Source organism: Crassostrea angulata, chromosome 10 (genome assembly GCF_025612915.1).
Source record: "Crassostrea angulata isolate pt1a10 chromosome 10, ASM2561291v2, whole genome shotgun sequence".
Taxonomy (NCBI): domain Eukaryota; kingdom Metazoa; phylum Mollusca; class Bivalvia; order Ostreida; family Ostreidae; genus Magallana; species Magallana angulata.
In genome coordinates this window covers 31,807,274-31,832,349 of record NC_069120.1, presented here as the reverse complement: position 1 = coordinate 31,832,349, position 25,076 = coordinate 31,807,274, and the positions used below count along the sequence as shown (strand labels likewise).

General features: G+C 32.3%; 1 pseudogene; it reads left to right on the top strand.

The window, feature by feature from the left end:
- The first annotated feature begins 218 nt into the window (after nucleotides 1-218).
- On the top strand, nucleotides 219-24,800 carry LOC128165934 (uncharacterized; annotated as a pseudogene).
- Nucleotides 24,801-25,076: the final 276 nt, after the last annotated feature.

Here is a 25,076-nt window from a genome sequence, read left to right as displayed (position 1 = left end):
ATTAAAAGAAATATGTAGTAAAAAAAATTCCAATATTGTTCCGGTATTCGAACCCAATCAAAGAGGTCTAACTTTTTATTTATTGTTTTGTTGTAGAAACACATATATTATAGATTTTTAGAAATACAATTGTTTTGAATATTTCTACACGTCATGATACGAAAATTTAGCAAAATTAATATTACAAATTTTTCGTTTTTTAACTTTAAATAAATCCTAAATATGTACAAGTACGCCTAAGCTAGGTAAATCGAGCAGCGGACTGCGGAGTGCAGTGTCGCTGGTGTGGATTTGTTTTTTTTTTTTGGTTTTTTTTAAAATTCGTTTTACATATCACACAGTTATGGAATTTATGTGAGTGTTAATCTAACATTAACAATTCTTATGGCTAAATGAGGTTGGACGAAAACACCCGTAGTGAAAATACCAGACAACGTGCTTTCAGCTTCAACGTTTTTGAACATGTTAAAGAAATAAGGTTTGTTATTCATTAAAAAAAATTGTTCTTCATAAAATGTCATGCAAATGTTTTAATTAATAGACAAGGTAAGACGAGTTAAAATAAGCGAATGTCATTGTATATAGGCCTAACCTTGATTTACTCAGTTCGAAATTTCTCTACTACGTGTATGGTGCCTCAAGCAACTACTTAACAGCAGAATGCCATATATTTGGCTATGATGATATTGTTTTAAATGAGGACATAAACAGTGATACAGTCGATTACCCAAACCGACTCGTACCAAAACAGTCAAATGATCCATTGCTCCAGTGGTAAACAATGATACTTAGGTTGTAACTGTAAAAGATAACATGTTAACGTTAGGTTTCAATATGATCACAATAATTAAGAAATTATGAGATAAATGAATGTAAAATTTTTGAGATCTCCTATAAGTTTGCCATGGAGGTCACTATATCAACATTTGATAGAAAACTTCTGTTTACATGCAACCTTTTCTTATAAAACGGATTAATTAGGTTGACAAATTTATAAATTCTTCTCACTTTTTGAAGGCAGGCATAATAATATTATAATTTAAGTCATTTTTTAATCAACAATCTGATTACAAGTCTGTTTGGGTACGAGTCAGTTTGGTTACGAGTTGACTGTAATTCCAGGCAGGTGTATCAATGAACTGAACCAACCCAAGCAATAATTTACATGCCCAAGAAACAGGATACAGAAAGTCATATATACTATAAAAGTAATTTTTTATTTATTTGCAGTATGTGTATTATCACTAAATGTATTCTCTCTAGTCATATATAATATATATATTATATATATATTATAATATCAATCTGTTTTGCAGTAGACTAGCACTGGTTCAGTCGTCTGTAGAAAGAAAAATCTTACCGTGACCATGCTACGCTCTGGTCACATTAAGAATTTGTCCTATATACTTTCAATGTAGCAGCCGTGAAGCGGATCTGTTTCGTGTCGATTTTAAGTCTGTTAAAATAATCTGCAGGGGTAAAATACATTTTTGAACATAAACCTATTTGAACATGCATTTGTAGATAAGTCTACATAATATCCATTTAATGAGTTGTACCAAGGCATTTTGTTAATATACATGTTCGAATTTGCCTGCCATTTTGCACTCGGAATGTCTCCAATTTTATCGTTAACATAGTGACCGAAAACAGCGAATTTTCAAACATGATGTTAAAAGAAGCAGTATGTGTATTATGTTTGAATTTGCCTGACATTTTTTTGGAAATCGCACTCGGAATGTCTCCAATTTTATCATCAACATGGTGACCGAAAATAGCGAATTTTCAAACAAGATGTTAAAAGTGGCAGTAAACAAGGTGTTAAAAGTGGCAGTGATTTCGTTGTAAAAACAGTTAATATGGTAAAATGGGATTATAAAAGAGCAACATTGTAGGTATTCGAGACATATCATATGAAATTTAAGGCGAGATACAGAGTGTAATATAATTTGTTATTCGCTGGGAAGCAAGTATATGGGACGAATTCTATTGTTAAAGAGACAGTACAGCTGAAAACACATGTGTGAATAACTTTAGATTTACCTAGTATTATATTGTTAGGAAATAAGATATATCGTTTATTGTAATAGGTGAAATACGTTAAAAATCCCTTTCACATACCTAGTTAACGTAATTATAAGCTTCTGGAAATTTAATGGACGTACAAACTGGAATAATCTTATGTCATTGATTTGCACGTGGACTTTGATTGACAGTAATTAACACATGCTGAACACTACAAGATCTTCGTCCGACTACGGTCATCATGTTAGAGGTTAAAGGGACTCTCTAAACGGAACATAATATCACTTTCTCAATAATTTATTAATGGTTTACCAATTTCGGTTCATTTTAAAATGAACATACATAAATTTGTCAAATAAAATCTCAAGAGGCCTCATTTACAAAAATGAATTTAGGTTGTAGCAACTTGTTTGATAAAAACGCAAAATTCCTGCTTACAAAACAATAACTGTGGTTATTTTTTACACTTTGAGCAATTATTACCTAGGAGAAGTAGAGGAGACATATTTTTATCAACAAAAATGTCCACAAGCATCTTCGCGAGCCCTGCATGTGTTTTGTTACTGTCAATACTTATTCCTAATAGTATAGAAGGCTGAACCATGTAACATATTGTGATGCAAAAATGTATGGGTTATACGTAGTTATCAATTTTGATGAATTTTTTCAAGTCGTTTTTTTTATAAGATGCGCTGTACTGTCTCTTTAAAGTGGGTTCTTAGGACATCTGTCATTTTAACAATTGAACAGTCTATCTAAGTCGGCTGTAGATAAAACAAATGCATTTAACTTGCAATGGCAAAATGAAAGACAGGTGGACATTCAATCATTATGATCAATTGCAGCAAATTTGACTTGGTAACTGTTGATAAAACGATGAGACTAATTTAAGAGCTCAAAAATGTCACCATGTAAGGAAGGTGCTTTCAAATCATCTACAAATGTAATTGAGTAGTGCAATCATTTTATGATTCAAAGAATTAAATGAAAATTAAATATGAAGGTTAATTTATCAAATGGATCAATGTTGAAAAAAAAAGGCAACAGAAGTAAGAAAAAATATATTATACAAGCGTATATTTTAAAAAAAGATAGGTGAACTAGTGTTGTAGCAATTTTTATACACGCAGAGGGAGGTTTCGTTATCAATTGAATTATTTTGTAAACTTTTCTCACTTGAAACTATGATGTTTCTTAATTAACTTGAATTTTTTTGTATGATATCCTCAAGCCAAGTTGACCAATGAGCATGATGAGAAATTATCTTTCTTAAGTTTATGCTTTGAAGCCCCTGTGACGTAAAATTTTCCCGCTTTAATATTGTGTCAGTGTTTATAACAATCAGGCTTTTCCATCAAAAAAGGAGAAAAAAATTATATTTTCATACTGGTGTGGTACTCCATTATTTGTATCAATCGCTTCTAATGTCTTTCCAACATACTATGAAAAGATATCCTGGATGGGTTTTTTTTTCATGAGCTTGCCGGAAGTATCTATGAAGGAACTGTCCCCTCCTTTAAAATTATGCATCCTCTTCTTTCTCAGAAAAAATATATTTCTGGAATTTATTAATTTATAAAAAGCTGCATTTCATCTTAGTTTTAAAGATTTATTTAATTTTTGCTTGTTACAGCTAAAATGCGAAGAAAAAGGGTAAATCCCTTTGAAGAATCCCAGCTTTGGGTAAAAACAGATCCACCAGGATTTGAAATTGATGTGTTTGAAAACAAAGGTAAGAATTATTCGATTTCTTAGAATGTGATGAAGATATATGCTGATAAAATTTACACATATATACTGTATGTTTCATCTTGACTTTTACTTACACTAAATAGCAGTTATTTTATGATTTTGTGATTCAGATTATTGCATATTAACTCAGTTGACTATATATCTCTATGACTGAGTATTTTCTAAATGAAGCAAGAAATCAAGATGAATGTGCCCATGGAGTTTCTAGCTGTCAATCTGCTAAAACTATGCTCCATATGTTCTTGTCACGCATGATTGCAAGTGTTCTTAAATACCATGATAAAAAAAATTCTATATATGTACATGTATGTTGAGCTGTAGTAAAATGAATATTATGATAAACATTCATATAGGAAGAGGAGTTAGGAGTACTATTCCCAGACAAAGGGGAGACTTTTTACTAGTGTATTCAGGACAAATTATATCCAAAAAAGAGGGCGAGAGAAGAGAGAGAAAAAAATCATCAGGATACCGATATTTTTACAGAGATTTATGGTAAGATGTGTCAGGTAGACAGGTACTTTAGTTTTTTAAAAAGCTTAAGCCCAAGTGTTGTTTAATAATAATTATTATAATACAATTTAATCTATGATGCAACATTAATATTTATATAATTGTTTTAGCATTGATGCAACAAAAGACGATGGAAGATTATGTAGACTCATCAATCATGGGACTAAAAAAGAGATAAACTGCAAAATGAAACTCTGTGGGGATTGTCTTTGTCTTTTTGCTACAAGGTATTTGAGATAGAGAGAGGGAGAGAGAGGGGGGTTGCATATTTTCATGTGTAGATAATTAAATATCATTTCAATTATTTTATAGAGACATCCAGCAAGGAGAAGAACTGTTGTACGATTATGGGTTAAAATCTTACCCATGGAATTCCAATTTGACTTTGGTAAGTTTTTAAGTTTCACATACACAATTTGGCTATTTCATGTCAACATCTTTCAAAGATATATATTTCTAAAATGAACTTCTTGTATAGATGGGCAAAAGTTCTGGTAAGTAAAATAACATTTCAAATAATTGGTTATCTTGGTTGCATAAAAGTCAATTTCAGGTTGTTAATACACATACTTCTTTTTGTTGCCATTCTTGAACTTTATCAAGATGTGTTTTTTTCAAAAAATTGTTGTTACTTTGTGTACAGTAGTTGATATTTTACCTTTAAGGTTAGAAAAAAATATTGGTAACTTCTTTCAATTGTAATGTAATCAGTATTGGTGAGTTATCAAAGATTTTTAGGCAAATTAAATTAACCCTGTAGTGCTTAAATATGTATCGATTTGTTTGTTTTAAAAGTTTTTAGTTTTCTTTCAATTTCTTGAGTCCAGAAAAAGCACATGGCAATATTCATTGAAAACATCAATTGATACATATATTTGATGGTCAAATCAACTTCTTGAAAAGAATTAGTTGTTCCCAAAGAAGCAATAAAAATTAAAACGTCCATTTAAAGTTTCTTTTCTCACTGGTTCTTATATACAATTTTTTACCATTAAGCCTCATTGCACTTGTTATAAATATAAGTAAAACAGATTCATTTTGTTTGTCTGTCTATAAACTGGAATGTCCCAAGCAAGATCAAATATATCATAACAAACTCTATGCTTAAAGAAAACTATTTTGGTTTTGATCATTGTAAAGATAAAAAGCCCAGGCATTTAGTTTATTTTTTTTTTACAACAAAAAGGTAAAGAGGATATTCAGGTGGAAGACACTTCTCGCATTGACCCACCATTCCTCAATAGCGCTTCCTGTGGAAAAGTTGCTGGTATGTACAATATCAGTTTATCAATAAAACTCTTGTGATACATGTACTTCTGTTAACCATATAAGACATTTTGTCCTTTTTTCTCATCAATAAAGCTGAAGATGATATTCAGATGGAAGACACTTCTCGAATTGACCCACCGTTCCTCAATAGCGCTTCCGGTGGACAAGTTGCTGGTATGTACGATATTAGTTTAGGCCTAGGAAAAAAATAGGTTAGTTTCCGCTTTCAGGCTGAAAAAAATTAGGGTCAGTAGGTCGGCTTTTTTTTTCTCTCTCTCCATCTGTTCAGTTGTGCATATTAAACCATTTATTTATTAAACTGGGTAAGATAAAAAAAAAAACCAAGTTTTTGTTGTCATTGTTTAATTTTGTCTGTGCAAGAAATTACAATATTTACTTTCACCCTGAATCTTACATTTCTCGAGCTCAACTGGAACAACATGTGCTGCCATTTGTTAATTACAAACATCTACACAACACTGATGACATCTAATTAAGTTCTATAAGCGTTTTTACGACTTAGATTTACAGGACACATTAAATTTTTAAATCGGATAAAAACGAAATTTTAACAAAAAACGGATATAAACGGAAATTTACGAAAAAAAATCGAGAAAAAAAATTTGGGTCGGCGGGTTTAAGGTAGGCTCGGTCGGGAAAGCGGAAACAAACTTATTTTTTTGTTAGGCCTTATTTATAAAACTCTTGTGATGCATGTATATCTGTTAACCATATAAGTCATTATGTCTTTTTTTCTCTTCAATAAAGCTGAAGATGATATTCTGACACTTCTCAAATCGACCCACCATTCCTCAAAAGCGCTTTCTGTGGACAAGTTGCTGGTATGTACAATATATTAATTTATTAATAAAACTCTTGTGATACATGTACTTCTGTAAACCATATAACACATTTTGGTTTTTTTTCTCTTCAATAAAGATGAAGATGATACGCAGTAGGAAGGCACTTCTTGCATTGACCCACCATTCCTCAATAGCTCTTCCCGTGGACAAGTTGCTGGTATGTACAATACTAGTTTATCAATAAAACTCTTGTGATACAAGTACTTCTGTTAACCATATAAGACACTTTGTCCTTTTTTCTCTTCAATAAAGCTGAAGATGATATTGAGATGGAAGACACTTCTCGAATTGACCCACCATTCCTCAATAGCGCTTCCTGTGGACAAGTTGCTGGTATGTACATTATCAGTTTATCGATAAAACTCTTGTGATACATGTACTTCTGTTAACCATATAAGACACTTTGTCCTTTTTTCTTTTCAATAAAGGTAAAGAGGATATTCAGGTGGAAGACACCTCTCGCATTGACCCACCATTCCTCAATAGCTCTTCCTGTGGACAAGTTGCTGGTATGTACAATATTAGTTTATTTATAAAACTCTTGTGATACATGCACTTCTGTTAACCATATAAGACATTATGTCCTTTTTTCTCTTCAATAAAGCTGAAGATGATATTGAGATGGAGGACACTTCTCGAATCGACCCATCATTCCTCAATAGCGCTTCCTGTGGACAAGTTGCTGGTATGTACAATACTAGTTTATCAATAAAACTCTTGTGCTACATGTTCTTCTGTAAACCATATTACACATTTTGTCCTTTTTTTCTCGTCAATAAAGATGGAGAGGATACTCAGTTGGAAGACACTTCTCGCATTGACCCACCGTTCCTCAATAGCACTTCCGGTGGACAAGTTGCTGGTATGTACAGTATCAGTTAATCAATAAAACTCTTGTGATACATGTATTTCAATCTGTAAACCATATAAGACACTTTGTCCTTTTTTCTCTTCAATAAAGCTGACGATGATATTCAGATGGAAGACACTTCTCGAATTGACCCACCATTCCTCAATAGCGCTTCCTGTGGACAAGTTGCTGGTATGTACAATATCAGTTTATCAATTAAACTCTTGTGATACATGTACTTCTGTTAACCATATTAGTCATTAAATTTGTCCTTTTTTCTTTTCAATAAAGGTAAAGAGGATATTCAGGTGGAAGACACTTCTTGCAATGACCCACCATTCCTCAATAGCGCTTCCTGTGGACAAGTTGCTGGTATGTACAATATATTAGTTTATTAATAAAACTCTTATGATTCATGTACATCCGTTTAATATTTAAGACATTTTGTTCTTATTTCTCTTCAATAAAGATGAAGAGGATACTCAGGTGGAAGACACTTCTTGCATTGACCCACCATTCCTCAATAGCGCTTCCTGTGGACAAGTTGATGGTATGTACAATACTAGTTCATCAATAAAACTCTTGTGATACATGTACTTCTGTAAACCATATTAGACATTTTGTCCTTTTTTTCTCCTCAATAAAGATGAAGATGATACTCAGGTGGAAGACACTTCTCGCATTGACCCAACATTCCTCAATAGCGCTTCCGGTGGACAAGTTGCTGGTATGTACAATATCAGTTTACTTAAAAAGCTCTTGTGATACATGTTCTTCAATCTGTTAACCATATGAGACATTGTCCTTTTTTCTCTTCAATAAAGCTGAAGATGATATTCAGGTGGAAGACACTTCTCGAATCGACCCACCGTTCCTCAATAGCGCTTCCTGTGGACAAGTTGCTGGTATGTACAATATATTAATTTATTAATAAAACTCTTGTGATGCATGTACTTCGGATAACCATATAAGACATTTTGTCCTTTTTTCTTTTCAATAAAGGTAAAGAGGATATTCAGGTGGAAGACACCTCTTGCATTGACCCACCATTCCTCAATAGCTCTTCCTGTGGACAAGTTGCTGGTATGTACAATATTAGTTTATTTATAAAACTCTTGTGATACATGTACTTCTGTTAACCATATAAGACATTTTGTCCTTTTTTCACGTTAATATGGTGAAGAGGATTGGTGGAAGATCTATTACATGTAATATGTTATATGAATCAACTGAAATTAAAGGTAAATCACCCCACCATTGATTATAAAGTACTAAATTTTAATTCAAGGCCCTTGTTCTTGCATAGCAGAAGAAGACAATGGAACTACTGGTAGTCAGCTTGATGACATTCATATAATAGTGTCGGGCAAGTCCACTCTGGCAGAAAAGGTAAATTTCTTAAAAAATCATTTAATAAAAGTTTTTTTGAAATTTTGCAGTAGATTAGGATATGTTTTATGCATTTGAAGATTTTCTGAAAATGTCAGTTGATCTATTTACCTTAAAGTCTCAAGTATGATATGCACCAACATATAATACGCACCCCAAAGTTGGGTTCAAATGCTGAAATGACTGCATGCTTCTCCCGTGTATAATATGCACCCCCCAAAAATGAAGAAATTTTCGAAAAGTCATTGTAATTCATGTGTTAATAATCAAAATGCTTAAAAGTAATAATGTTTGCAGATCTAAACCAGACAACAACAAAATAAATTATTAATTTGCATAATCAATTGAGTTTCACACCTTTTCACATGCCAGATACTCATGAGTAGTTTGTATAAACACTCTGAGCCGTCAAATTGCTTTGAAATTTACCAATAGTACTGGGCAGACAGAATTTAGTCGCGTATTACCGCACGTGGCTTGGGTACCTGTAAAGTGTCATGTTTGATTACTGCAGTTCTTTTTAAAAGTTTATGTAATAGGAAGTTTGAACAATGTGCATAATAAGAAAAGGTTTTGCACAATTCTTGTGGATAATTTGATAATTGTATTTAAAGAAGTCATAAAAGAATGAATTGTCTTATGTATGCCTTATTAGATTTAGTCAAATCCATAAGTTGAGGAAAAGACCCCAAAATGAAAACATGTCTGCTAATTCAAAGTCTGTTGGTGGATCATGCAGTTTTTCCAGCTTACTAATAATTTAAGCTATAGCTACAGTTGGCTATTATGATAGACCACATAAAGCTATACATGCTATCATTTTTGTCAGTTTTGGATGACAGTGAAAATGCATGTGTTTGTTTACTTATAAAAGTTACCTATATTCTGAAAATTACAATGGTGAATTCCATCTTGTTACAAAGATAAAGAATTTAATTGTTTATTTTCTGGCAGAAAAGCAATGCCATTTCATGAATATTGGTGAAGGAAGAGTGAAACCGGCCTCATTTCGCACATCCGCATGAAATTAGGTGGCCATTATTGTTTGCTTAATAACATATCCATCTGGATTTTGTATATGCTTAACAGTGGTTAATTTGAAATATATTCGTGTAGTAAGTGTACGTATTATGTTTGTCATTCACGATCCCCTTACATTTGCATGTTTAATTTAAATAGGATAACACGCTTGCAAACTAAAAATTGTCCTAAGGGGAAAACACATAGGCCAACATCATTGTTTAAAGGAAGTATATACATGCTTTGTTTTCTTTTGTTTGTACTCGTATATAGGACAAATTTATGTTTCAAAGGAAATAATTGCTATGGTTCCACGAAGAAAATTAACTCCTCGAGCTAAATTCCTACTATACTTAATTCCGCGATCTTATGGTTTCGTATAAAATCGTGAACATGGAATTTCCATCCTTATTTCTTATAGTTTTCAACTCTTAGAAAATTATAGCAAGATTTTAAAATCCACGAAGGGTGCTTCCTGGGATTTTACGCGGATATTTACCGGGGGTATTCCTCGTGGTTATTTAGGAATCTACGGTATATATTGCATATCAACTCTGTATTTATGAATGCTTATGTAAAAAAATTGTCATGGATTTAATTACCTTGATTAATACTACAGTACCGACAAGACCCAACCCAACAGAAAGTAAACCCCAACTAAACCCTGGATTTACTTTCTGGGTTCACCTTGGGTTTACTAGAGTGGACCAAGAGTAAACCTAAAGTAAACCCAGAGTGGACACAGAGAGTAAAATCCGATCAGAAGTATACCCCTGAAGCTAACTGTGTATTCAGAATAAACATGGGGCAGGAATTAAAGGTAGTACGATAAATGACCATTCTGCTTCACACTTCAGTGCACGCAGTTGACCCCAAGAGCAATTCCCAATACCCAAAGCAGAGCCAGTGTAACCCCGGGATTTAGTTGGGGTTTACTATGGTGTTAGGTTGGGTCTGATCGGTACTGTACCAACGATAATAACAAAACTAGAGCAAAGCTCGTTGCAAAGCAACGAGTGGGTCTTCCGTTAATGTCGGAAGTAAAGCTGGAAGTTCCTGTAAGAAGCATAGCTCTTAAACCAATAACAAGAGTAACTAAAATAAAAAGATGAAAAATCGAATTATTCCTGGTACGACTTAACAAAATCCGAATGATTTTAACAACGACTTAACAAAAACCTTTCTAATTTCAAGAACGACTTAACAAAAAAAATCCGAATGTGTCAAAGTACGACTTAACAATTATTTTTGGTACGAGTTAATATTACTTTGAACATTACGCTATTTTTTAAACCAAGGACGCAGAATCAAAATTTCCGGAAAAATCAATTTTTAAACCCCGATATCTGTTATGCATCGTCCGATTTAAAAGCGGATATAAGTTTTGTACTCATCATGAAAATTACCGTAGGTTACATATGTTTAATTTTTAATATTGAAAAACAATGAAAAACTAAAACAAGAGGCAAATGGGCCACATCGCTCACCTGAGGAACAATAGGTATGATAAAATCAGCTTAATGGAGTCACAATGCAAACTACCTGGACAATGTACAATAATACATGTAGATCCTGTATAAATAAAATCCATTTTCCCCCCTAAATTTTCTTATGTTTATAATCATTAGTTCCTTTTCTAAAAGGATGATTTTATATTGATTTTTTAGTCATATCGCATGTTGAGTATTGCAGTTCTCAAAAAGATCCTTAACAATAGTTTATATATGGGATATAAACCTACATCAAACTCTGAACCGTCTTGTGAGGCCAAAGAACTGTCCTGGGGCCAAAGTCTTAACAATTATAAAGAATCATCTGGCTGATTAGTTTCTGAGAAGATTTTTAAATATTTAATCTATATATTCCTATGTTAAACTTTGACCCCCCCCCCCCACCCATTGTGGCCCAAACCTATCCCCGGGGTCATGATTTTCACAACTTTGTATCTACACTACCTGAGGATGCTTCCACATAAGTTTCAGCTTTCCTGGCTTATTAGTTTCTGAGAAAAAGATTTTTAAAGATTTTCTCTATATAATTATTTCTATGTAAAAATCAATTCCCCCATTGTGACCCCACCATACCACCTGGGATTATGATTTGAACAAACTTGAATCTACACTACCTGAGGATGCTTCCACTTTAATTTGTGCTTTTCTGGCCTAATAGTTTTTGAGAAGAAGATTTTCAAAGATTTTCTCTATATATTCCTATGTAAAACTTCATTTGATTTGAACATATTTTATTGATACATATATAAAAGATACATATACAAATGGTTAGGACACAAGTTCTGACAACTTACTAGGTCTTTACCATGTAAAAGCTGAAACTATGTAAAACTTGACCCCCCTCTTATGGCCCCTCCCTACCCCCGGGGACCATGATTTGAACAAACTTGAATATACACTACCTGAGGATGCCTCCACACAAGTTAAAGCTTTTCAGGCCGAATAGTTTTTGAGAAGAAGATTTTTGAAAAATACCAACAAATTTTCAATAATTCTCAATTATCTCCCCTTTAAAGAGGGCGTGGCCCTTCATTTGAACAAACTTGAATCCCCTTCACCTAGTGGTGGTGCTTAGTGCAAAATTTGGTTGAAATCTGCCCAGTGGTTCTTGAAAAGAAGATGAAAATATGAAAAGTTTACAACAACGACAAATTGTGATCAGAAAAGCTCACTTGAGCCTTTGGCTCAGTTGAGCTAAAAACAAAATAAAAGAAACATAATTGCATACTTTTATTGAAAAACAAATTTTCACAGCTAACAATTGTAAATTACTTAAAACAGCCATAATTTTGTTTGTTATAATTTCTTATCAAACACAAACCACAACAAGGCATGATGCTTTCTTAAAGTTCCATTACAGTAACTGTTCATGAATTATCCGATTTAATTTTTACTGGTAAATAGTCTGTAGAACACATTAAGGAATATGCATGTGGGTAGAGATGACAGGTTAACCTCAAGAGCTGAAAAGAATCAACAGGTAAAAACCATGTGGCCACCAATAGCTGAAATTAAAAAAATCAATAAGCTGTGTTAATACATGTACCGGTACTAATAATACCTGTGTTTACAATAACATATGCATAGTATTTCTGAAAAAAAATACACTGACCATGCCGTGTAATTAGTATGACGTATCCCGATACGTGACATTAGATGGCACAGGACAGTTTTGTTGATACGTTTCATTGTAGCCTGGGGACGTGTGTCTTCGGAACCCTGTAACTAGAATTTCCTCAGTTCCCATTCAGCACAAATACCTTTAATTCACTTTTTATAAATCCAAATACCAATTTCTGAAGAAAATTACTAGTCAAAACCTGTAAAATTTTCTACATACTGGTTTTTATGAGATTTTGACCCTTCCATATTTTGCTAATTTTTCATGATTTTTCAGCTTTTTAGACCTCCCCCAGCCAATTCCCTGCAAAGGGTTGACCTTCCGTACCATGTGCATGTTGCACCATCACATGTCAGAAACTTACCGGTGTATAGTTTATAATGCCCCATCCACCTACTTTTCGTGTTATTTACCCTCCCGTCTCTAACTTGCATTTTCACTGTCTAAAGTCAACACAACAGTCATAGCCGCAGGTTTCACATTTTACTTCTGAATCTCATGTACCTAACATATGGGGCCTACATATTGAATATCAATTTCAACAAGAGACATCCCTCTAAGTAATGATAATCATTAAAAATCATTTCATGAATTTTAGCAACACTCATAAGCCTTTAAGTACAGCAACTCTCAATTTTACAAAAATATTGACAGGTACTTTATCCGAAACTGTCCCTTGCTACCTTTAACTTACACTAACATTCTCTGAAAAGTCATCCTGTCCTAAACTTACAAAGCTTATCCTATTCTGAGAAAAAGTATACCTCATTTTGCCAATTCCATTAAGGATTAAGAAAAATATGGCCATTTAAGTGAACCCAGCATTTCCACTTTCCTCTATTTAACAAAGATTCATAGGGCTCTCCATAAATAAAGCATCTTTACCTCATCTTATAGAGGTCAACTGTTGTTCAACCTCCCTAAATAAGAAACCTTATTCAAAACTACATACATATACATGATATTATCATGACAAAAGCATCACATCACTTAGAAATACCCTTACATGTATACCCTCCCCCTATTTTTTGATTTTCCTAAGAAGCATTAGTTTGAACACTTTAACCTTAATATTATGAAACTTGTGGCAATTCCCTTAAGTCATTTCTCACACATATTTAAAAACAACCATCACTGATATTGAAAATTAATCTTTTCTTGGTAAATGGATGTAATGTAACATTTTTTTTCACAAAAAGACATGCCGCCATACATGTGATTTCTTGTTTTCATGAAACAGTAAGCTTATAATCATATTTAGTGAATATCTTATTTATTCTTGTTTCTAGTCTCCTTTTAACTTTGCTAAAATAGTAAGACCTGCCAGTGTGATGTCTGCTCTTAATTAAAATGAAATTCAAACACAACCGGGTACCTGGGGACGGATGAGAATTCCATGATAAATGTTCAAATTTTACATGTTTTCCTACATTTTTGATGCATATATACAATAAAAGGGTAAACATTTGTTGTTTCTTGATCATTTCGAGAGTAATTATTATAGCAGATGTTATTTCAAGGTCAAATGTACATTTACATATCCAACATGTAATGGTAATGGAGACAATTGGAAAGAGGGGGGGGGGCATGGCTTTTTGAATTCTGTAAATATATCTAAAATATCACTTTTGGATAGGAAGGAGCAAAAACTTGAATTTTTTGACATATTGTATACTTTGATAACTGCATTTGTCTACATGTGAATTTTATTTGAAAGAAAAATATGCTGTTTTAAAAAAATTGAGTTATATATAAGTCAGGTTGCTTAATGTTATTTCATGAAATCAGACAGCAAAATTGCTGCAAATTTATAATTTAAATAATTCAATTGATCAAAACTCTTTTACTGTGCAGTATTAATTCTTATCTCGGTACTTAACTTAAGCCTATTAATTGTCATCAGGATAGGAAATACCTACTATCTAAGCCAATTTACTCTAGTGGTGGTCATTCTACACATTTAAAAGGCATTTACTTCCCGTGTATATTATAGCTAATAAATCATGTAACAACATATACAATGTATAACCAACAAAATCATCCATTTTCCCAAAATAGACTACTTTTGGTACAAAATCCACTCAAAATTACAGTTAAATGAGAAATCTGAAAATACCATGTAGTCTTGAAACTTACACTAACATTCTCTGAAAAGTCATCTTGTCTTAAACATACAAAGCTTATGCTATTCTGAGAAAAAGTATACCTCATTATGCCAATTCCATTAAGGATTAAGAAAAATATGGCCATTTAAGTGAACCCAGCATTTCCACTTTCTTCTATTTAACACAGATTTATAGGGCTCTCCATAAATAAAGCAGCTTTACCTAATCTTTTAGAGGTCAACTGTTGTCCAACCTCCCTAAATAAGAAACCTTATCCAAAACTACATACATATACATGATATTATCATGACAAAAGCATCACATCACTTAGAAATACCCTTACATGTACAGGGATGGGGTAATTGAAAAAAGTATTTGTAATTGAGTGTAATTAATTACATTTTTTAAAGTAATTGTAAGTAATTGGTAATTGAATCTGTCTTCAATTACAAGTAATTGAATGTATTTAAATACATTCCAAAAATATTGTGTATTTTCAATTACTTTTCAATTACATCTCAATTACTTTTTTCCAAGTTTAAGATATTATAAAGGTGTCTTATAACGATAAATAAATTTTATACATGTTTGGCATGGACTTTTGTTTATACAATAATTAAATGTCAAATAATGTTTCATATGTTTATACAGTATGACACACTGCCCAGAGCAATAGGTAAAGATCTAATTTTGTGGAGGTGTGAACTCCTCCAATACCCAAGAACCCCAATTGATTTTAGACTCAAGGGAATCAAAATATCTCATTCTTGTGAATTATAGCAATTATTATTTATCTATAGAAAAAATATTATTCAGAACCAAAAATGAACTCAATGGTACTTAATGAATTTAAGGTATTCAATGTATAATCAAGGGATATTGAACAATTTTGAATCGTTTAAAACCAGTTAAATAAGTACTGCTAAAAAACAATGAAAGTGAAATGAACCAAATTCACATGACTGACAACATATAAGAAGCCGGTCATTTTGCACCTTAATTTTTTTTAAAGAGTTATCTCCCCTTGTTGAAAAAAAGAAAATTTTAATTTCGTCAGAATATCCGCGGTAAATGATTCATTTTAATTCATATTTTGATAAAGAGAAAGTTTATGCATGTATTAACCAAGAGTGTTTTACAAATTTTAAGTTTCTTTTTACAATATCGCATTAAAACATACGTTGCCCATAGACTTTAATACAAAATTCAAGGTGTAATTAATATTTTGAAAATTCCTTTGGTGGAGTATTTTCATTTGATAACACCTTCAAAATGATACCATGTTTAGGAAAATCGGACCAATTACTTTTCAATTACATCTCAATTACTTTTTTCCAAGTTTAAGATATTATAAAGGTGTCTTATAACGATAAATAAATTTTATACATGTTTGGCATGGACTTTTGTTTATACAATAATTAAATGTCAAATAATGTTTCATATGTTTATACAGTATGACACACTGCCCAGAGCAATAGGTAAAGATCTAATTTTGTGGAGGTGTGAACTCCTCCAATACCCAAGAACCCCAATTGATTTTAGACTCAAGGGAATCAAAATATCTCATTCTTGTGAATTATAGCAATTATTATTTATCTATAGAAAAAATATTATTCAGAACCAAAAATGAACTCAATGGTACTTAATGAATTTAAGGTATTCAATGTATAATCAAGGGATATTGAACAATTTTGAATCGTTTAAAACCAGTTAAATAAGTACTGCTAAAAAACAATGAAAGTGAAATGAACCAAATTCACATGACTGACAACATATAAGAAGCCGGTCATTTTGCACCTTAATTTTTTTTAAAGAGTTATCTCCCCTTGTTGAAAAAAAGAAAATTTTAATTTCGTCAGAATATCCGCGGTAAATGATTCATTTTAATTCATATTTTGATAAAGAGAAAGTTTATGCATGTATTAACCAAGAGTGTTTTACAAATTTTAAGTTTCTTTTTACAATATCGCATTAAAACATACGTTGCCCATAGACTTTAATACAAAATTCAAGGTGTAATTAATATTTTGAAAATTCCTTTGGTGGAGTATTTTCATTTGATAACACCTTCAAAATGATACCATGTTTAGGAAAATCGGACCATACATTTCTTAGGTACAAAATGTGGTCGTTATACATCGAATACCTTAATGTTAAAGAAAATTTTCAAGAAATCTGATCTGAACTGAACTATACAACCTTTAAAAACATAACCGTACATAAAGCCCTGTATATCTTAATGTCGTTAATATATGTATATGTTCTCAAGATTTAAAAAAATAAAACTAAAGTAATTGAAATGTAATTAATTACATTTATCAAAGTAATTGAGAGTAATTAATTACATTTTAAAAAATCAATATAATTGTAATTGCAAGTAATTGATAAAATTGTCAATGTATTTGAAAGTAATTAATTACTTTTCAAAGTAATTGACCCCAACTCTGTACATGTATACCATCCCCCTATTTTTTTGTTTTCCTAAGAAGCATTAGTTTGAACACTTTAACCAAATATTATGAAATTTAAATGCTTCTATTCTGATCAATTGAATTTTTAACCAGCGTGAAATTAAAACCATCGCAATTGATACTTTAGTAAAAATCATGAAAATTTAACACGGTGGAATAAAAACGACTTACAGTATTTCATCCGAACAGCCTCAAAGTATAATTTTCTGCTATACCATTTTTTTTAAATGAATTCTACTGGGGCTTTTTTTTGGCAAATAAATTTAGCGAGGATTTTTTTTCTCTTTTCTTATTAATGACAGGTTTTAAATACAATATTATGTTTAGTATGTATAAAATTCCATAAACAATTTTACAAAGCTTTGGATTTTAGTTGCACAATGAAAAAATGAGGGATTGCACGTTAATACATGCTCATTTTGAAATTTAAAGCATTGTTGATTTCTTTTCCTAGATAGAGATATGCACAAAATGATGTTGCTCTGTGATGCTTTGCCAAGATTAAAAGCATGAGAGAGAGAGAGAGAGAGAGAGAGAGAGAGAGAGAGATCTGAGGCACATGTAGTAAAAATTATTACATACATTTGTCTTACTGTAAAAACTGTTTACAATGTAGATGTGTTCTGCATGTAAAGTTTACCTAAAATGAATCAATAAAATTCAATATACCGGTATATAAAAGATAAACTAATCTCAAAGAATTTACAATGTTCTGTGAAATAATCAAATCTTGAGAAGAATGTTTTATAGATATCAGGGAACATTAACCTAAAATCTGAACTTAAAGTTCTTTTCATCTTGCACTCTGATTTACATGCTCTTTCACAGGCGATAATCATATATAACGGCGAGCCAGACAAAAATTCTAATTCTATTTAGACTGAATATTTACCATGTCAAATATATTTATTTAATTAAGCACAAGTCTGTCCGAGTTCTTTAATTCATTAATTAAGTGGAGGTAATATGGTAAAGATCTGCTATTTTCAAATATTTAGGGTAAAGTTATCATCATGCAAACATGCACTCTAATTACAACATTCAACTCTTGTGTGCCTTTGGACCCCTTTTAATTGCACTGTGGTGTGTTGTTCAATACAAAATAAGACATACATATACATAATAATAAATAGAAATTCAAACGAGTAGTGTGCAAAACATACACGTGAAAATACATTGGACAGATAATATCCCGAGATTTCTCTGACTCAAATGCCCGCTTTTATATTGTTACGCACGTCAAAAGCGGAGGTTAGAGTCAGAGGAATGTCGGATTAGATTGAAAAGTGCACAAACACTTTGAAAAGAAAAAGTCAATACGACATATCCTGTATTGAAACATACCTTTATAATCTGTCATGCGTTAGTTGAGCTGAAATGTCCACTATCGCGGTCTTGCAGGCCATTCTTCTGACACACCGCTATCAGCTGTTGTTCGCAGTCAAAACATGGCGAGTTGACATGGTGAATCGTACGATAATTATTTCGATTAAAACTAATCAGACTAATAAAAACTAACAACGTAATTATCGACCGAATTAACGAAATTGTTTCAATAAACACTCTGATTAACTATATAAAAAAGGAGTTCGGTTTTATGACCTGTACGAAATCTTTTCAGCAGGAGTTACTTTAAGTGTGAACTTTGCACTATTTTTTAAACCAATAACGAGGAATCAACATTTCCGGAAAAATCAATATTTAAACCCCGATATCTCCGCAATGCAGTATCCGATTTTAAAACGAATTGAAGTTTTGTATTTAGCTTTGCAAACTATACAGTATGCTTATAATTTTATGTTTTTTATAAAGTTTTATGATCAGTACGAATTGTTACAGTAGAAGTTACTTTCAGTGTGAATTTTGCACTATTTTTGAAACCAAGAACGCGGCATCAAAATTTCCGGGAAAATCAGTTTTTAAACCCCGATATCTCTGTAATGCATCCTCCGAATTTTAAACGGTTTTCAGCATTAGACTCAGCTTAAAGAGCTCTACAAAATACGTATACGTTTTTTGTTTTATCAAAAAATTCATTTTTTCAAAAAATTTGATTTGCTTCCAGTTTCGACCGCAAGTGACAGATTTTTATTATATAGCTTCATTACAGAGGTAAATTGACCAAATCATAACCATTGAAAATTTCAAGCCTCTATCCTAAAGCGTTTTTGAGAAAAGTCCCGGACAAAATGACTTTTTTTAAAATGTTAAAAATGACGTCACTCCAAAACGGAAGTGACGTTGTCTATAAAACTTTAACATCTTTGAGGGACAATAACATGCTAAAATCTCTGGAAGATTCATTGAAATCGGTTGAAGACTTTTTGAGTTATGAAGCAAAAAAGGAGTCAGAAAAAAAAGAAAAAGTATAATAATAATAAAAAGAAACCGAAGAAAAACAAAAGGGTCTTCCGTTGGAAAACGGAAGACCCTAATTAAATCCCCAACGAATATTTCTGCATCTACAGTATTTATATTATTTAGTTAACGGTGATTAAAATAAGTTAGACATCTGAAAATACCATCAAGCAGTATAATTATTGAGACAGAATATCTGATGAGACATAAGCAGGAAAATAAATTGAAAATAAAATGAATGGATTTGATTTTGTAGCTGCAGGTGATGTTGAAAAAAAGGCTAATGAAGACACACCAAATAATGAAAACTCTGCCTGGATTCCCAAGAAAGATGATGGTGACATTGGAGAGGATAGTGAAGAAATGCAGTGTTATGAAGAGGATGGTGCCTATGCTTATGATGACAGTGATGAGAATATGGAAGACCCAGACTGGATTCCAGGGAAAAGCGATGAAGATGATGATGGAAAAAACAATGAAGATAATGATATAACAGAAACTGAAGATTTAGTTGGAGCATTTGTTGTTGGAATGCGTGAAAAGAACAAACAGGACATTGCACAGGATTGGATCCCTGGAACCAGTGAAGAAGATGATGACAATGATGATGATTTTGAAAATGAAGTCGTCGTTCCCAATATTGGTGTTACATGTAACAACAAAATTTTGCTTCAGATGGCTAGACAAACAACAAAAGGGCGTAGTGCAAAACAAAATATTTGTTATTATTGCGAGAAACCATATAGTAGAATTTCTAGACATTTGATTCAAGTGCATAACAAAGAAATGGAAATAGCTAAAATTCTATCATTTCCAAAAAAGAGCAAGGAAAGGAAAACATTGTGGAAAGAGATTGTTAATAAAGGAAACTACAAGCACAACTATGATGTTATGAAGAATGGTAATGGAGAGATAGTACCAAAATACAGGCCAAGAAATACAACAAACAATCCAGAACCAGAGAATTGTTTTTCATCTTATGCACCCTGCGAATTCTGTTTAGGTTCCTACAAGAAAACAGACCTATGGAAACACCAAAAAAACTGTGAACTGAAGAGTAGTGAAAAAAGAAGTAAAGCAAACCCAATTCAGATGGGAAAACTTCTCCTACCAATTGTCGGAACTAGCAAAGGATTCTATGAAAACATTTTCATCAAAATGAGAGATGATGCTGTAAAACTTGAAATCCAAAAGGACCCTCTAGTTCTGCAGTTTGCAGAAAGGCTATATGAGAAAAATGGAGCCAATCTCCATCAACACCAGTACATTTCCCAAAGACTGAGAGAATTGGGGAGGCTGCTTATTCAGTTGAAGTCAGATCAAACAGAAATAACATCAATAAGGACTGCAATTAATCCAATCAATTGGGACACCCTTATTCATAAGTATAAAAACTTTAGCTGGCCTTGATGAAAAAAAAAATACCTACAAGACTCCCTCACTTCCTTTAAAGCTAGGTCATAGCTTAAGTAAATGTGCCAAGATCTTAAAGACAAACGCCATAATAGAAGAGAATGATGCTGACAGAAAAATTGCGGACAATTTTCTGACTTTATATCAGAGTGACTGGGAAGAAAGAATATCTGCCCATGCCTTAGCAACTCTGCATGATGAAAAATTTAACAAGCCACTACTAGTTCCTTTGGCAGAGGATGTAGTTCTTTTAAATAGCTACCTCTGTACAAGTGCTGCATCCCTGAAAGAAAGTTTGAAGAATGGAGTCGATGAAACCAAATACTCGGAGCTCGCGGAAGTCTGTTTGGCTCAGATCATATTATTTAACAGAAAGAGAAGCGGTGAGGCTGCTCGTATAACAATCAACCAGTACAACGAAGGACTGACCAACAAACCCTTGAACAAGGAGATTGAAAAATCTTTGTCCAAATTCGAAAATGAGCTATGTAAAGAGCCACACAAGAATTGAAATCAAGGGAAAAAGAGGATCAAAAGTACCAATTCTTCTCACAAGCACTTTGAAAGATTTAGTGACAATTCTACTGAAAGCTAGAAAGGCTTTGAAAATAGACTCTGAGTTCATTTTCATTAAACCTAGAAATTCAAAACCGATTAGAGGATCAGACTGTTTAAGAAATTTTTCAGTAAACTGTGGTGCTAAATGTCCCAAGCTCTTGACTTCCACCAGATTGAGAAAACACCTGGCAACAATGTGTCAGGTGTTGGAACTCAGCGAATCCAACCAAGATATTCTTGCAAAATTCATGGGACACGACATAAGAATCCATAGAGAATTTTATCGTTTACCAGACTCTACACTTGAGTTGGCCAAAGTTGCCAAAGTTCTACACTTAATCAACACTGGTGAGATTGCCAAGTACAAAAACAAGGATTTCGATGAGATCGAGTTTGATAATGCAGGTAATAATTTCATGTGTTCACAAATACAGATATACCAGGGATGTCAATTTTACTCAGAGAGCTTACCCGATTAATTTGGGTCTTTGGTCGAGCAATAGTCAAGTACTTTTTGATTTTTTAAAATGTAAACTTGAACAAACATAAATTTATTTCTGTAATGAACTAAATTGATTACATCAGAAGAAATACACATGTAAATCTCTTGAATACATGCATGCACATTATCCATTTAATTTGCCAACTCAGGATATATAATCGCCACTATTTACTAGTAAATTATATCAAAATGACAGCGTTAGAAAATAAAACGGTAACACAGACTAATCAAATGCACTTGTATTTTCATTTTCCTGCTCTACACTTTGAAAATTGAACACAACCTTGCTTTATGACATTGGTTTCAGATGTTTGGCATCATGATTTTACTTATAAACAAATAATCGACTAAGAAAAATTTAGTCCATCATCTGTATGTCTAAGTGATAGTCGAGTACAGGACTACTTGTGACATCACTAATATATACACCTCTGTTAGTAATAAAACAATTAGTGTAATGAGAGACAAAAACAGTGACAAAAATTTATCAATATACATATTGTCAAAATTTGTAGCTGAAGTTGATATCCAAGAAGATGACGAGTACAAGTCTGATGATGATGATGATGATGATGTTGAAATGGAGGATGAAGAGTTGGATGAAGATGTTTATGAATTCTCTGACCCTTGTATATCATTAAAAAAGAGAAAAGGCACTCAAAAGAAAGGTAAATTTTGAGAAATATCAATTTTTTATCTTCATTTATCAATTGTCTTAATTACACATAACTTTACATGGTTTTGGAGAACCATTTCCAAAATATTAGACCGTTTTGTTGATATGCATCTATTACATAACATTATGACTGTCAGACTGGTTTGTTTGCTGGTGGCCAGATAGCTCAGTTTGGCTGAGCGCCTAACTAGAGATTCAGGGGTCCCTGGTTCAAAGCCTGGTCAGGTCTGTTATATTTTCATTTACATTTGATGCCGTGACCAACCCCTGGAACTGACAGGTGAACTCTTACCAGAGAAATAACCTAGGTTTATCTTCTAGAGTGAAGATCAATTTATAGGGGATGGAATGTGACAGTCAGTCCTGTTCAAATGTAACAGAAAAAGAGATGACAGACCAGACTAGAATTTGAATGCCTGTGGATAGATGTTTCAGTTGAATAGATTCAGGTGTCATGGGTTTGAATCCTGGTCTGGACCGTCATATTTCTTCTTTTTCTGTTACAACACATTACAGACAGACAGATGGACAGACATATTAAATATGAAATTTTGTCTTTGAAATACTCATACTTTGATTTCATATTTAAGGTACTAGCAGCAATGGAGGACGGCATCATTGGTTAAGTAGTGAGAAGAATGCCATTGAGCGCCAGTTTTCTGAATATTTCAAATCTGGACAAACACCTGGTCGATTAGCCTGCTTAAATGCAATTGCCAAAGAACCAATACTTTCAAAACATGACTGGTCCAAGATAAAGCATGCTGTTAGAAATATGATAACATCACAAAAAAGGAAACAATACAAGACTTGAACTGAAGGCCTAAATGTTTTCATTAATTTTACATCATTTAAATTGCAACATTTATTTGCTTTGCTTGAATGTATATATGAGTTTCTTCCTGTTATGATTTAGTGTACTTATCTGCATATGTACATTTATGTAATATGATCAAAATGAATACAGTACAATTGAAAATGAAAATGCTTTGTCAAACTTCTAATTGCAATCCAGTGTAACAATTATTATGAAATTGAACTTTGGCATTTATCAGTTGATTTTAGATTCAAAGCACATAAATCTTATTATTTCAACTAGCCTATAATTAATTGTATTTTGTATAGTTTATTGAATTCAATATTGCATGCAGAATCATACTTGAACTCAAGTATATAAGATAATTTTGGTCTTGGTGATTATGCCACTAAAAAGTATGACTTTCTTTTCTTGTTCAGGGCTTGTACGTACCGTACATGCATTTTTGGGTTGTTTTTTTTCAAATAAACACGTCTATTGAAATTAAAATTTGTATACATGTATCTTAAAATAGATCATAGCAAACTAAATATTTTATAAAGATTCTTGATAAATATATATATATTTATATATATATAATTATATATATACATATTAAGACAGATTAGAAAGAGACTTTAAATTTCTTTCATCAGTTAACAAGTCGTTGACATATAGAATTCCACATGTAATACAATTTTTAAAAAATAAGGAGTTTTCCTTGTACAAAAAATTGCAGTTGTTTCATATCAGTTGTTGTACAATTTTAATTGATGAAATATTTTTCTAAGTTTCCAGGCTTACATTCATTGAATGAACATAACACTTGTTGATAAAACATTGGTAATTTCCCAATTTTAGCATATTTTCTATCTTTTTTTCTAAAAATTGTAATGCGTAATTTACATCTATGTTTATTTGTTTACAGTAACAATCAAAAATTGTGTACAGAATGTTTTTTTTTTAAGAGTCGAGGAACCCATAAGGCTTTTAATGCCTTTATTTTACATTTTATATCAACAACTGCCAGCCCACCTTTTAAAACATTATCTATTAAAGTATTACGTTTAATTCTTTCGGTTTTATGCCAAATAAAGTTATAGATTAAGCGTTGAATTTTTTTTTATGAAGACATTTTCGGGAGAATTAAGTATTGAAGCAACGTATGTGAGTTTAGATAAAGGAAGTGTGTTAATAATGCATGATTTACCAAATAAATTTAATTTTTTTCTTTTCCAAGACTCAAAAAGCTTTTGCACATCATGATAAATTTTCATCCAGTTCCTATTATAACATTTTACTTTATCGTGACCAATGAAGATTCCCAGACAGGTTTGCGAAAATCGACCGTCTTGGTTCTTTTAGGGACCATCTCAAAATACAG